The sequence below is a fragment of the Pseudopipra pipra genome, chromosome 2 (assembly GCF_036250125.1).
Source record: "Pseudopipra pipra isolate bDixPip1 chromosome 2, bDixPip1.hap1, whole genome shotgun sequence".
NCBI classification, from domain to species: domain Eukaryota; kingdom Metazoa; phylum Chordata; class Aves; order Passeriformes; family Pipridae; genus Pseudopipra; species Pseudopipra pipra.
Window position 1 is genome coordinate 116,608,592 of NC_087550.1, and position 14,025 is coordinate 116,622,616.

Here is a 14,025-nt window from a genome sequence, read left to right on the forward strand (position 1 = left end):
CAGTTTCTGGGAAATGGCATGGAATACAAAGTTTTGGGTTACACTCATACAGTGATGAGCTGGCCCCAGCTGTTCTAACTAGGACAATGATCCTATGAATCCTGTTGCCTTCTATTTCCATTTATTTGTCTGTGTGTTTTAGTCATTACAGAAACCAAAAGCTTTCAGGGTTTTCAGGTAACTGTATCAGCAGTGGTGCTGATACAGTTTTGCTGACATTTAGCACTTATCTCAATAAATTTTGTCCGAGGCAGAAGGAAAAGTTAGCTTTACATTTTTACCTATGGCTTCTTTTTCTTATTCCTGAACACATCCTCATTCCTTTGCTCAAAGGCAGAGTCAGTCAGGTAGGCAGAGATTGTGACCCAGATTATGGGTAATTTTTCATCAGGTTATTTCAAGCTGGCCTTCAAGGTAACCCAAGTTGGTTGTGCAACTGTCCATGAGGAGTAGAGCAAACATAGAATCCCAGAATCATTGAGGTTGGAAAAGACCTCCAAGATCATCCAGTCCACCCTGTGTCCAATGCCCACCTTGTCCCCCAGCCCAGAGCACTGAGTGCCACGGCCAGGCCTTCCTTGGACACCTCCAGGGCTGGGGACTCCACCACATCATTGGGCAGCCCCTTCCAATGCCTGACCACCCTTTCCAGCAAGAAATTCCTCCTCATGTCCAACCTGAACTTCCCCTGGCATTCTTCTTATCGTTAAACTGTGTGAGCCCTACCATGCTCAACATCAGAGCTGCTTGGAATGTCTTCATGGAGGTGCTTTGAACGTGTGCAACATATCCATCAGTTGGTTGAAGACCTGATTAAGGAGAAAACTCTAAGCTGACATCTAGTTATGATGGAACTTTGGTGTAACAAGTCAATCAACAAACTTCAGAGGGAAAAGATTGAAAAGACAGGAGAGGGAACTGTGCTCCCCTCAGTCAATCAAGCTGTGAACACCAAAGTGGAAACGCAGCAATTGGTCTAAGGCAGAATGTGCCAGGGAATGTTTTATATAAGCCTGAAATGTTTATAAGACCAGCTACATTTACATGGAAGAAACTGTATGATTTTTTACTGGAGCGTGGCCATTAATTAAGTTTTATTTCATAATAATGTCTTTCAAACAACCTATTGGCATTTGGTTTTCTCCTTGCTCCAGGATAATGAATGGAAGGGTTTTTTATAAATAAGAATTCTGGACAAAACAATAAGAAAGCCAGAAGTACGATGTAATCTCAGAATTAGGATTTTTTTTCATAACTGGTGATTAAATATCTCTAAAACTGCCGATTCTCTGCCATTTGGATAAAGAAGTGGAAATTTGTTTCCTCTTCCACGAAACAAACACTGCATTTATGCTTTCTGAATATAGAAACAGGTTTTGCAACCATAATTATAACCAATTCTTTATTCTCAGCTTACAATCTATAACCTGTTCATAGAATGGTTTGGGTTGGAAGAGCCCTTAAAGATCCTCCAGTTCCAACCCCCTGCAACTCCCTATTCAACAACAAGTAGGATCACTAGCAAATAGACTGATCCCATGCTGAAAATGTTCATGATGGAGCAGTTCAGTTTGCTTTTGGAAGGGAAGCCTGGCATTCTATTTTGAAAATGGTACTGTGGTTTGGAGAAGATGTTCCTATTGTCATACTTTAAGGTGATGTTGAAGTCATCAAGCAAGAAATCATACTTTGGGGCAGTAAATTTGTGACTAAACCCAGAGAAAAAACTAATCTGTCTGTTTTCTTCTTTGTTTTTTTCCTTTTTTTTTTTCCTTTCTTCACAGAAATTGTGTTTCTCACCTTAAACAGGATGGGCAATTCTTCTATCGAGCAGTATTTTTAATTATTTACCACAGAAAGTGCTATGGGTCACCTCAAGGATTGTGGCCTAAGTGTCTTTGACACCACATACAAGGAGAGCCAGCTGGTAATTTTTTACTAATGTTGTATTTCTGTGGGGAAGGTTTAATTTACCCAAAGTTTCCTGATTTCCCAGCTGACTATCCCAAATGAAATGTTCATCATGGTTGACCTTGAGCTACTGGCTGTTAAAAAAAGCACCCTCCTGGCAGCATTTTCTGGCTGGAGCCCAATAAAGGGTGTAGTGGGAAGGGCTGTTGGGATCAAACAGGTTGGAAACATGGTGAATTCCAGAGCAGGCCCTTTAAGCACCAAGGGAACAATTTAATAAGAAACATCAGCATTTTTAAGAGCAGAATCCAACAAAGAGAGTCTTTGGGGACAACCACGGCTGTGACACTTGTGCTGCTGTGTGACTCCAAGCCCAGGTGACTTGTCCCTTCTCTTGGCATCAGCAAGCACTTTTCCAGACGTGTAGTCCAGTCTCTTACCACTAAACCATCTCTCATTCACTTATTTATCTCATTTTTTACACAAATCAAAGAGCCAAACTTGTGGTTGTGCGTAAAAAAATGCGGGAGAAGAATCCTTTTCTACTTCTTAGGGAAGGCAAACCCCCATCTTTGTTTCTTTTCGAGCTTCCTCAGCCATGTCTCAACCTGGAGACCACAGAGTTGGGTGTCCAGCCCTGACCCCACACAAGAGATGATGCAAGACTTGACAAAAAAGCACTTTTTCTGCCACGATTCAGGTTAATTCTTACCACAGCTTGCAAAAGATGAGGTCTCATTCAACCATATTAATAATTGTTGTGGCTTTCAAAATATTTGGTCCTTGATGTGCCTTCACAGATCTTTGTCTGAGATGGATTTATCAAAGAGGTGTTTCTTGTCAGAGCAGGAACCATTCAACAGACCACCTTGTAACAAGCAGGGTTTCCCCACTGAATTTTGAATTTCAGACCCTTCCCACCCTAATTATACTACGAATTTCCTTCTGATGTGAGAACAAATGGCAGTGGCAGGAATCAATACCTTTACAGGACTTCAGGAAGTCTTAGGATTCAGCAGGGCCTTTCTCCACCAGTTAAGTTGTCACCACCACTGCTTTCAGCCTTGACTGATGTTCTTTTGGCCAAAATTTTGGGCACAATGGCAAAAACAGAGTGTGACAAGTCACAGGTTACAGAATTATAGTAGTATACTGTCTATAATTAAACTTTTCCACTCAGAGACAATCTTTTTTTCTACCTCTGGGTTAGTTCTGCTTTGATAAAAATACCAGAGGAGTCACTCAGATTATTTCATTTAAATTATTTTCCTGAATAATGGAGACTAGAAACACTAAAATCACACGTGTTCCACCTCTACAATGCAAAGAAGATAATAGCAGCACACTTAGTAATACCAACTTAATTGAATAATACCCATTATTAACACCTAATAAAAACATTATGACAATAATCCACATTCATAACATCTCAATAACATCCAGAGAAACGGCCTTGCCTTTCAAAGCCTTGTCCATCAGAAGCTATTGAAGGCAAATTGGACCTCCCTACCAGTATTTTCCTCACAGGCATCCCAAATTCTGATTCAGCCCCATCCATCCCTCGCAGCCTCACCCACCACGTTCCCTCTCACTTTTTACAGTCTCCAGCCTTTGCAAGAGGATCCATCCCCTGCCTGTCACTGCCCAGAGCCCTACAGGTCACACTTTTCCTCACAAACTGATTTATCCATCCCTTTTCTCTGTGCATTGATATTTCCTGGAGGAGCCCAGTGAAAAGTTGTGAAGTTCTCCCTTCCTTTTTTTTTTTTTTTCTTTCTTTTTTTTTCTTTTCCTCCTGTGTAATGGCATTTAAAGGCTTCCCCACCCCAGGCTTGCTACATCTATGCCATCTTCTGGATGTTCCGTGAATCTTCCTTCTCCCGGAGCACCTCTGGCAGTTGGATGTCCCGAGTAAAAATCTCTTTAACAAACGTTCCTGCTTCCTGAAGTCTGCAAAGGACACACTGCTGATATGGGGAGAGGGACAAGGTTTTAGGGCCAGGGTCACAGCTTCAGATGTGCTTCCTTTGTTTACTGCCTGCATGCAAGGAAAAGTGATTGTTGCTCAGGGAACTGCCACTTCTCTGCTAAGAATAGTCACTGAATCCAGCAAAACATTCCCCTTCCAGGGGGAAGGTACTTTCACTCAGTTAAGAATTTATCAAATGCACTTTTTTTTTAAATGCACTGAACACCTGTTCAGAACTTATTCCCTTGTTTTTTTGCTGCCAGATGTTGGAGTTGTCCTGTTTAGAGTTTATTCCCTTGTTTTTTTGCTGCCGAATGTTGAAGTTGTAATTTCCTTTCCAGCATTTTCTTACCCTTTATGTCTGGGTTTCATGTCACTGTTTTGAGATCTGCAGCTGATTTTCCTTCAACTGTTTAGAAACAGTTGTCTCTGAATTATTCACAGTCTATGATTTCCCTGCATGATGAAGAGACATCGTCACTTTGGGCATCCTTCTACTCTTATTTATGTATAAATTGCAATTAAAATAATACTTTAGGGGTTTTTGATGAAAACTAGCTGGAGTTCTTCAATATTTCCTCTTGTAGGGAGCCCAAAATTAGTGAGGAATTCAGTCAGAAAATTAGTTCTTTCTTGCATATTTAAATATTAGCAACATGATTAAATGACTTGTTAAATCACAGCCCAGATAGCAAAGACTCAGGGTGATAATTTCAGCTTAATAAGAGAGAAAATGGATAATACTCATTACTTAAAGTTTCCACTAAATCTCCTCCATTGTCTAAAGAAGTGCAAATAATTCATTGGAAAACCAGAGAAACAGTAAAATGATTCATTACTTTAAATGCTGCTTTTACCAGGCAGTTTTGGAGTGATCAGTGAGGCTGGGGTGCTGTGTAACAATTTCTTGATTGTAGAGTCAAAGAAACAAACAGTTTGTTTTTAGGAACCAATATCACAGTCACTGCAAGGCAAGACTTCTTATGCAAGTTGGATATTAAAAAATAAACATGTAAAAAATTCAAGCTTTCCTTGCCAGGAAGCAATCACAGTAACTTACTGCTCAGTGGTACTCCCACAGATTGATAATTCTCACAGTCAGTCGAAAAATAATCATTTTTGCTCCATCAGAAATTCAGATTGAGGCCAGGAATGAAAGTGTTGAAATTCCTCACTGAGAGTTCTGCTTTTCACAGATTAGTGAAAGTGGAAAGCATCGAGATGTTACATTTCCATCCCTCTTTTGTAGATGAATTTTTATGACTATCCAACAGTGACCATGAACTTCTGAACTGCCAGGGCCTTCCACAGCCAGAAGAACCTTTCCCTCCAAGGAGCAGTTCAACATCAGGCTGAACTCTCACACTTTGAGCTTATTCCTTGTAATAAGTGCTTTGGCCAGGGGGAGAGAAATCAGGAGGAAAAAAATCAGATATTCTGGCTGCTCCTTCTAATGTGCACAATTCCAACCATGCTAAACCCCTCCTAGGCCAGCTCTTGATTGCATCCCAGGGTGTTAGGACTAGAAAAATGGGTTTTATGTGAGGTACATCATCTGCAAACAAGAGAGATTGCTAAGATGAGGCATATAAGTTAGTTGTCAGCACAGGGGGCAGCAGTTTGCAGCTGACAGGAAGATTTGACAGACAGGAACATTATTGAATCTTTTAGTTTGGAAAAGACCTTTAAGATCATCAAGTCCCAGCACTGACAAGGCCACCACTAACCCATGTCCCCAAGTGCCACACTTACACATCCTCTAAATAATTCCAGGGATGGGGACTCTACCACCTCCCTGGGCAGCCCCTTCCAGTGCTTGACAACCTTTTCTGTGAAAGAAATTCTTCCTAAGATCCAATCTAAACCTCCCCTGGCACAGCCTGAGGCCGTTCCCTCTCCTCCTGTCCCTTGTTCCCTGGGAGTAGAGCCCAACCCCCCCCGGCTCCCCCCTCCTGTCAGGGGGTTGCAGAGCCAGAAGGTCCCCCCTGAGCCTCCTTTTCTCCAGGCTGAGCTCCCCCAGCTCCCTCAGCCCCTCCTGCTGCTCCAGACCCTTCCCCAGACACGCTCCAGCCCCTCCACTTGTCTCTTCTTGTCATGTGAGTCCTAAAACAACCCAGGATTTGAACTGTGGCCTCACCAGTGCCCAGCACAGGGGGACAATCACTGGCCTGGTCCTGCTGGCCACACTATTGCTGGTACAAACCAGATCCAAAGATATGTGAGAATGAAGATGAAACTTCTTCGTTGCAGCACAAGTATTCAGGATTTCAAACCCCCTGACAAACTCCAAATTAGCTCTCTGACAACTGCAGATGGAGAGCACAGAGAGAGGTTAAGGTCGACACTTCTGAAGCGTCTCCTTCTTTTTACGGTCTCATTACTTTAAGAGCTCATATCTAGGGTCACATTCCAGGGACATGGACTGAAAAGCAGAATTCAGAACATCACACACCAGCCTTCATTTCCAGAGCACTGTCTCTGGATAGCAGACAGCTCCATGGATGTTTTGGAAAGGTGAAGCACAGGCCATTCTAGCAAAGTGCAAGAAAGACGAGCTAGAAATTCCCCCTCACAGGCCATACCAGAGTGGGATTTTTCTTAACTAAAATATCCAATTAACTGCATAATCTGGTGATCTTTGCTTTCTCCAGAGGCAATGTGGACAGGGAATTGCTCTGAGGAGCAATTCACTCCTCCTAATTAAGATATCTACTTCAGTTCACCAGCCTAGTCTAGAAGCTTATCTGGTGTTTGGCAAAAATTGGGTGAGATGGGACCTACCTTGTACAAATTTCACCTAAAAGTTTTAATGGTTTGCAAAGATTAAAGTGAAAATAAATGTCAGTATATATCAGGAAATTTATTACACTTACAAAACAGGCTGGAGAACTCAAAGGTAGGCAAAGAGAACTCCCATCTCCTTCTTGTAAGAGAGAAATGGGGATGGAGGCAGAAGATTCATAAAAACAAGCTGACTGAACCTCTGAAATAATGCTAATCCCCCTGCTCTGAATTGTCTATTATCTTTACCTAAAGTGAAACAGTCCCAATTAGCAATCCATTACTAAGATTAGTGTAAGAACAATCCACTTCACTGGAAAATGAGTCATAAACTTCCAGAGGGAGGACTGTAAACAGGACCATTCAATATTCATCCCTCTGCATTGTTCTGCAAAGAACCATCTCTAATTTAATGATCTGGTCCAGTATATTTATGGTGCTGCTCCCAAATCCACTTTGTATTGCCAACAGATTATTTCTGTCTGAGTAATGGGGCTGTCTCTTGTTTGCTGCTTACTCATTATTCTTAAGTAATTAATGTTAAACCCACAGGCTTTTGAATGATAGATCTGCTCCAGGTTTGCAAACAAGTGGTATAATCCCCTGAGTATAATCCCCTTTTATTTCCAGTCTGCAGGAAAAAGCTGTGCAACAAACTCGAGTATGGTCCATGTTTTTAAGGTCCATGCAGGGAGGCATCAGTTTGGTCAGTGTTTTGCCCAAATTCCCACACTAAGGGCTTGATCCTGTGAGGATTCAGGCATGTCTTCACATGCACTGCAGTCAGAGGAAGCATCAGCTGTGCTGAGGGAAAGGCTCAACCCAATTTAATCTTTCCCTTAGCCTAAAATGCCTGGAGCACTAGAAGACTAGAGGAGAGAGAAAAAGTAAAATATATATGAGTAAGGAGTGAAGATTCCCCTCACAGAAAGGTCTGTGTTTGTCTCTGGCCAACCAAAGAGATCAAAGTCACATAAAGCAGATGCTGTTCTCTAAAAAAATCCAGATGCACAATGGGGTTTCTTGCATTTGGGAAGGGAAAGTTTGGGCACTGGGAAGGAAAACAACTCTTGACTCAGGTTCCTCACTGCTCTGTTCCTTAGGGAACCATTTCTATCCAGGCATTCAGTTTGTTTTGTATCAAAAAGGACTTGATTGTGCAAATGCAGAAGCCAGGGAAGCTGATCCCGTGTTAAATTCAAGCCACCTTGATTAACAATGAAATTCCCATCTTCATATGTGGATCCAAATGGCAAGAACAGTTAAAAACAGAGCAAGTTTACTCACAAATTTCCAGTATCTGGGAGCAAAGGTGGGATTTAAGGTTGACATTCATACTGCCCTTTTTCCAAAAGGTGAATATATCTATGGGGAAAATATTTCCTACATCTGTGCTGGTGAATTCCGGGTTTTTCAGGATCACACTCATACTAATGAACCCTCAGACTCTCTGTCAGCTCAGCCATGTGCAAACTATTTATCAGGAACTATTTATCAGGCACTAAGAGATTTTGGAGAGCCTGTCTGAGACTAAAACCATTTTAGGGACTGCTCTAAAAGTTATAATGAACAGGAGACAAATTTATGGCAGCTGAGAATGTTCCCTGACACTGTTTACTCTCCTGGTAGAGACGTGGCCTCTACAGAGAGACGTGGTCAGTAACCCAAATAAAATACACCCCACAAATTTAATGTCAGAAGGGCTTGCAAGAAGGGATAAATACACAGCAGGAGTAACAAGCTGTATTCCAAGGGGATTGTTTTCCACCTCGTTTTTAGCTTGAACATCCAGTGTGATTTCTTTTCAGTGATGTTTTCTTGACATGGAAAATGGGATCCTGGAGAGAAACCTGTTGTAACTAGAGGTGAATTTTACAGGCTGCAGCACATTTAAATTCTTTGACTCTTCAATACTGATACAAAGGGATAAACTGAACTCACCTTGGCAGCTCCCAGTGTATTTCCCTCTAAGATTTTCAAACCTGGCCATCCCTGCTGGAATAACTTCATTGTATTTAAAATAACTGTCCCTCTTCATCGACCAGCATGAATGGAGAAATTAACTTCCAGGTGTATTGTTCCCAGTTCCATTGGTTTACTGGGATTGGGAACAAGCCCTGAAACAACAAAAAAAATGAGTTTTTTGCTCTATCAGGGGCAGACTTCAATCACAGTAAAACTTTGGCATATTTATGATGAAAAACTTATAATTCAGGATGCAAGAATACAAACAGAGGTGAGGTTCTGTTAAGACCTTCAACCACTGGGTAAGATCCAGAGAAATTCCTATTTAGCAGCTACAGGGATAAGCTACTGAGAACTTCTGGTGAGGAATGGCTCTTTAAGCACTCCTATTCCATTTTTGATATGGCAAACAGTGCCAGAAATTAATCACTTTATGCTGAACAGGGGAAAAAAACCAGCACCTGGACCTCCCAGTGTCCTCCTTAGTTCTGTTGGCTCAGCAGAACTGGGAGCAAGTCAGATGAATGAAGTATATTCTTATTATTTAATTCTAAAAGCTGGCTCCTGATTCATCTTCCTACAGCAAGTGTGAATGTCTGTGTAATTTTCTGAGGAGTGGAAAGAGTAATATTTTAGTAAAAGGTTTTTTTTTTCTTACCTTTTTAGTCAAATTATCTGGAGGCTGAAGAATCTGCCGTTTCCAGAAACTCTCCCTCCTCCTGCACTGACCAGTAGCTGGAGGATAATCTGATTTCTTACACCCATTCCTAAGAATTGCTGATGGAAAAACTACAGAGACATACACATAATATACATCTTTTCTGCACAAATATCCCCTGCAGGGATCAGAAGGGGAGCAGAGGTACCAACAGGACTGTTTGCAAGGCTCAGAACACTTCACTCTCACCTCAGCTTGACTGAGGCCAGGATGTGACCCTGATGTGACCCTACACAACACCAGCCCTTGCTGAGGGAGATCAGCGACTTTGCACACAGATACACGAGGTGTGAAAAGTTGTCAAACCCCAAAGGAGGGAAAAAACCCCACCACTGTTTTTTTCCACCTGGGATTCCCCCTGTGCAGCATCACTGCCCTCAGCAAGTACAGTAAGGGTTAACCAGAGGCAGATACTAAAAGTCAGCAGACTCACATATCCACACATCCACGTGCAGACAGCAGTGTCCAGTTTTTAAATTACTTTTCTTTCTCAATTGGAGCAAAAAACACATGGTTTTGAGGCCAGTGGCAATTGGTGACAGTGCCCTGAGAGTGCTGATAACAAATCTGAAGCAAGCAAAGCAAAACTTGCAATTGTTTTCAGTAAAAAAGCCTCACCCTCCTTTCCCCCCTCAATTCCCTGCTCATTACAAACTGCTTTTCTATCTGTTAAATAAAACTAATTTACCATGTTTTCTTCCCAGCTTATTTGTGCACATAAAAGAGGCTGAAGATGAAAATATTAAGCACACACCACCCAGTTGCTGGTTTGTCCCTGCTCCAGGGCTGGCAGGATGGGAATTGCTGCTGTAAATGCTGACAGAGCTCTTGCCAGAGAGGAAAGGTAACTTCCATCAGAGCAAAATCCACGAGGTAAGACAACCTAGTGCTTGGACAGCACTGCTCACCTCCAGGAGGAAGCTTCAGAGGTGAGTTATGAGAGCAAACTTTGAGACTGAGGAAAAGAATTGGGTATATTGGAAGTTCCTGTGAGCCACAGTGACTGGAAAACAAACCTTGGATAACCAGTGGGTGTAAAAATGGATGGGGCACCAGCTGGTGAGGAGTGTTAGTCCAGGCTGGCATCATCATGGAGTGCAGTGCAAGAGGAGCAAAGCAGCTGCTCCTGAAAACCCCCCAGGTTCATGAAAATTTCAGTCCCCATGTGCAGCTTCTCTTTCAAACCTGTCTAGGTAAAGAATTCCCTGGTGTCTTATGGGAATTGTAATAATAACTGCTTCTTTTCTCCTTCTTGAATCCTTTTTTGCTATGGATTCAAAGCAACAGCAGTTCTTCCACCTGGTTGTTGTCCCAGCAGGACAGACTGGACACAATCATACACAGGACTTTGGCTGCAGAGAATTTTGGCTTTGAAGTAATTTTGCTAACTTTGTTTTCTTAGTCTTCTTTTTTTCCATCAGCATCAGCTCAGGCTTGACTGCTATATTTTTTAAGCAATATAATAATAGTAATAATGACTATTATGATTATGATGACAGTGATGAAAATTACTCCTTTATATTTATGCTCTAAAGTTTTCAGAGAGGAGGAAGAAACACAACATTTTGCCTTGCTGTTTTTCTCCACACACAAAGTCTAATGATCACTTCTTAAATAAATGATCTGAAAAAAAAACATCTTGGCAAGTTTATTACCAGGTCAAGCATTGATGTGCTTTCAGCAGGGAAGGAAGAAGAAAGAGCAGAAGAAATAATTCCACAGAAGGAATAAGGCAGAGCTGTATTACTGCAAAAGCAAATAAAGGAGTTTGAGGGAAGCAGTCCCTGCTGTCCAGGCAAAGAGTGAAGTATAATTTATACCTCTCACACAGAAGGAGTCCCCTGCAGGGTGAACTGCAGCAGGCACTGAGCAAAACAAAACTCAGCTGAGAACTGGAAAAACAACATCCAGGGCTGTCTGCTCTTGGCAACAGGTAAGGATGTCACCACCAGAAATCCCTCTTTTCCCCTCACTTGGAGTATCTCCTGACCATTTTCTTTTCAGCTGGCATTGATAGTGACCTGGTTGCTTGAGTCAGAGATGGAAATAATTTCCACCACTCTTGCAGGAGTAAAGAATACTTACTTAAAGAATACTTACTGCCTTTAATCCTTTTCAGTCTCTCTCATCCTAACAAACATTTCTGCTGTCCCAGCTGTGGGGAATCCCCTTGCTGACACCCAGTCCTGCTGTGGTGCAGCTGCTTTCTGGAGCTGTGCTTGTACCACTGGTAACACAGACAGGGCTGTGGGACATTATGGGTCATTCACACTCAGAAGATGTTGGAGGTACGATATGAAACACCAACACAAATCCCTGCAGCCGTGGAGGCAGGATTTTCCTTGTCTTAGGAGCTATGGATTTCCCAGGATGGGGAGGTTCTGGTGTGAGCAGCAGTGGATGACTTGGAAAGAAGTTCTACAGCACAGTTGGCACTCCCAGGAGCTGGGGAGCTCTTGCATCATCAAAACATATTCATCTGCAGAGATAATTAGGGACTTCACCAGCCTGAGAATAATTCCACAAGAAACTTCACCCTCCTGTAGACACAAAAAGTCTTTATTTGTTTTAATTTTTGATTCCCACAAGTGGGATCTATAACCCTGGTTTTGGGATCCAGATCCTCCTTGACAGGGAGGCAGAGTCCTGTTGAACTGGCCAGGTTCCTGTGAAATGACTTCACAGAAGAATCCACCTGGGACCCCCGGTCCCAGCACAAGGAGCCTGGAGATCTGTCTCTTGTGCAAAAAGGGCATTTCCTCTGCATCCAGGTCTTTCTGCAGCTCAAGTCAGCACATTTAAGCTCTTGGCAGACAAAATGATCAGGCTTTGCTGATAATAAGAGCTGCTCCAGCACTGCTTTGGGACCAGGCACTCGAGGAGCTATTTATAGATGAGAGAAGAGCAGCAACGGGGAAAAGGAAGGAAAAAATGGAACTGGCTGAATGTGTGAGCAACATTTTTCCTTTTTAAATTATACATCTGCAAAGTGATCTCAGGAGCTCGAGACTCACATTCTGTTCTCCAAACAGCTGATTTCATCAGGAGGTTTTAAGGACATTATAATCCCTTCATTCACAAATGTGGGTTAAGAGTAAAGGCTAAATATGTAGAAAATGCTCTGAATCTTCAGAGCCCTCGGTGACTGCTGGTGCAGTGACCCTTGCTGTAGTCTTTTGATGTTGGAAGTGAACATTGGTCCTGTTTAATGGTCAGGAAACACATGGAAAATTTGGACAGGGCTTGGAGCAACCTGGTCTAGTGGAAGGTGTCCCTGCCCATGGCGGGGGGGTTTGGAATGCGATGGTCTTTAAGGTCCCTTCCAACCCAATCCCAAATTCTATGATTCTATATGTGCAGCCATCAGGTCATGAGCTATTAACATGTTTTGCCAAAACTGAAGAAGAAAAAGTGCCGTACTGAGACACTGGTGTGAGGATGAAATCAACCCTCCCTAATCCTCCACTTTAGGTTCAGAAGGTGCTTTCTTCCCAGCCAGCTCCAGAATCTCCACACTTTAACCGATTTCATGAAATGCACATTCAGCACCTGTCCCCTTGTCTGAGAAAATGGGGCATCTGAGGCATTCAGGTTCAAACAACACCTGTGGAACCTGTTTTCCTTCTCAGCAGAGGGACAAATGGGAGAGGGAGGGAGAGAACTAATGGTGAATGGTCTCGAGGTGAAGCCACAGGAGGATCCTCTTAGGGCACTTCGTGTGTTCAGCTGGAGCAGAGGAGCTCCAGGGCAGAGCTCAGCAGGGGCTGCAGCTCCTCCCAAGGGGCAGCTCCGACCTCTGCTCGGTGTGAGCAGGGACAGGAGCCAGGGAAGGGCTGGAGCTGGGACAGGGCAGGCTCAGGGTGGATCTCAGGACAAGGTTCTTCCCCCAGAGGGTGGTGGGCACTGCCCAGGCTCCCCAGGGCAGTGGGCACGGCCCCAAGGCTGCCAGAGCTCCAGGAGGGTTTGGACAACGCTCTGAGGGACAGGGGGGAGTGTTGGGGTGTCCTGGGCAGGGCCAGGAGTGTGACTTTGATGATCCTTGTGGGTCCCTCCCAACTCAGGATATTCTGTGATTCCCCGATTATTTCTGCTGCCAACACCCGCCTTGCTCCCGAGATGGATCCGGAACAGAGGAGCAGGATTGGAAAACTCCGCATCTTTTCTGACCAGGTTGTGCCAACCCAGCCATAAGGGAAAGGGAGCAGCCGAGAGTGGTAAATGCTTGTGGTGGGAAGGAGCGACGAGAGTCAGAGAGTCCACAAACGATGGGAATTGTTTGTTAAACATGTATACACTTTTATTAATAGATTTGATGAATAATATTATTAAATATATTGCATATATTTATAATATATTGTTATATATTATATATTATTATATATTACATTTATCTAGTATATAAAATTAAATTTACTAAAAGAAAAAAGAGTAAAAAAAAAAAGAAAAAGAGAGAAAGAGCAAAAAGAAAAAAGAAAAAAAGACAAAGAAAGAAAAAAAGAAAGAAAAAGAAAGAAAGAAAAAAAGAAAGAAAAAGAAAGAAAGAAAAAAAGAAAAAGAAAGAAAGAAAGAAAGAGAGAGAGAGAGAGAGAGAGAGAGAGAGAGAAAGAGAGAGAGAGAGGGAGAAAGAGAGAGAGAAAGAGAGAAAGAGAGAAAGAGAGAGAGAGAGAAAGAGAGAAAGAGA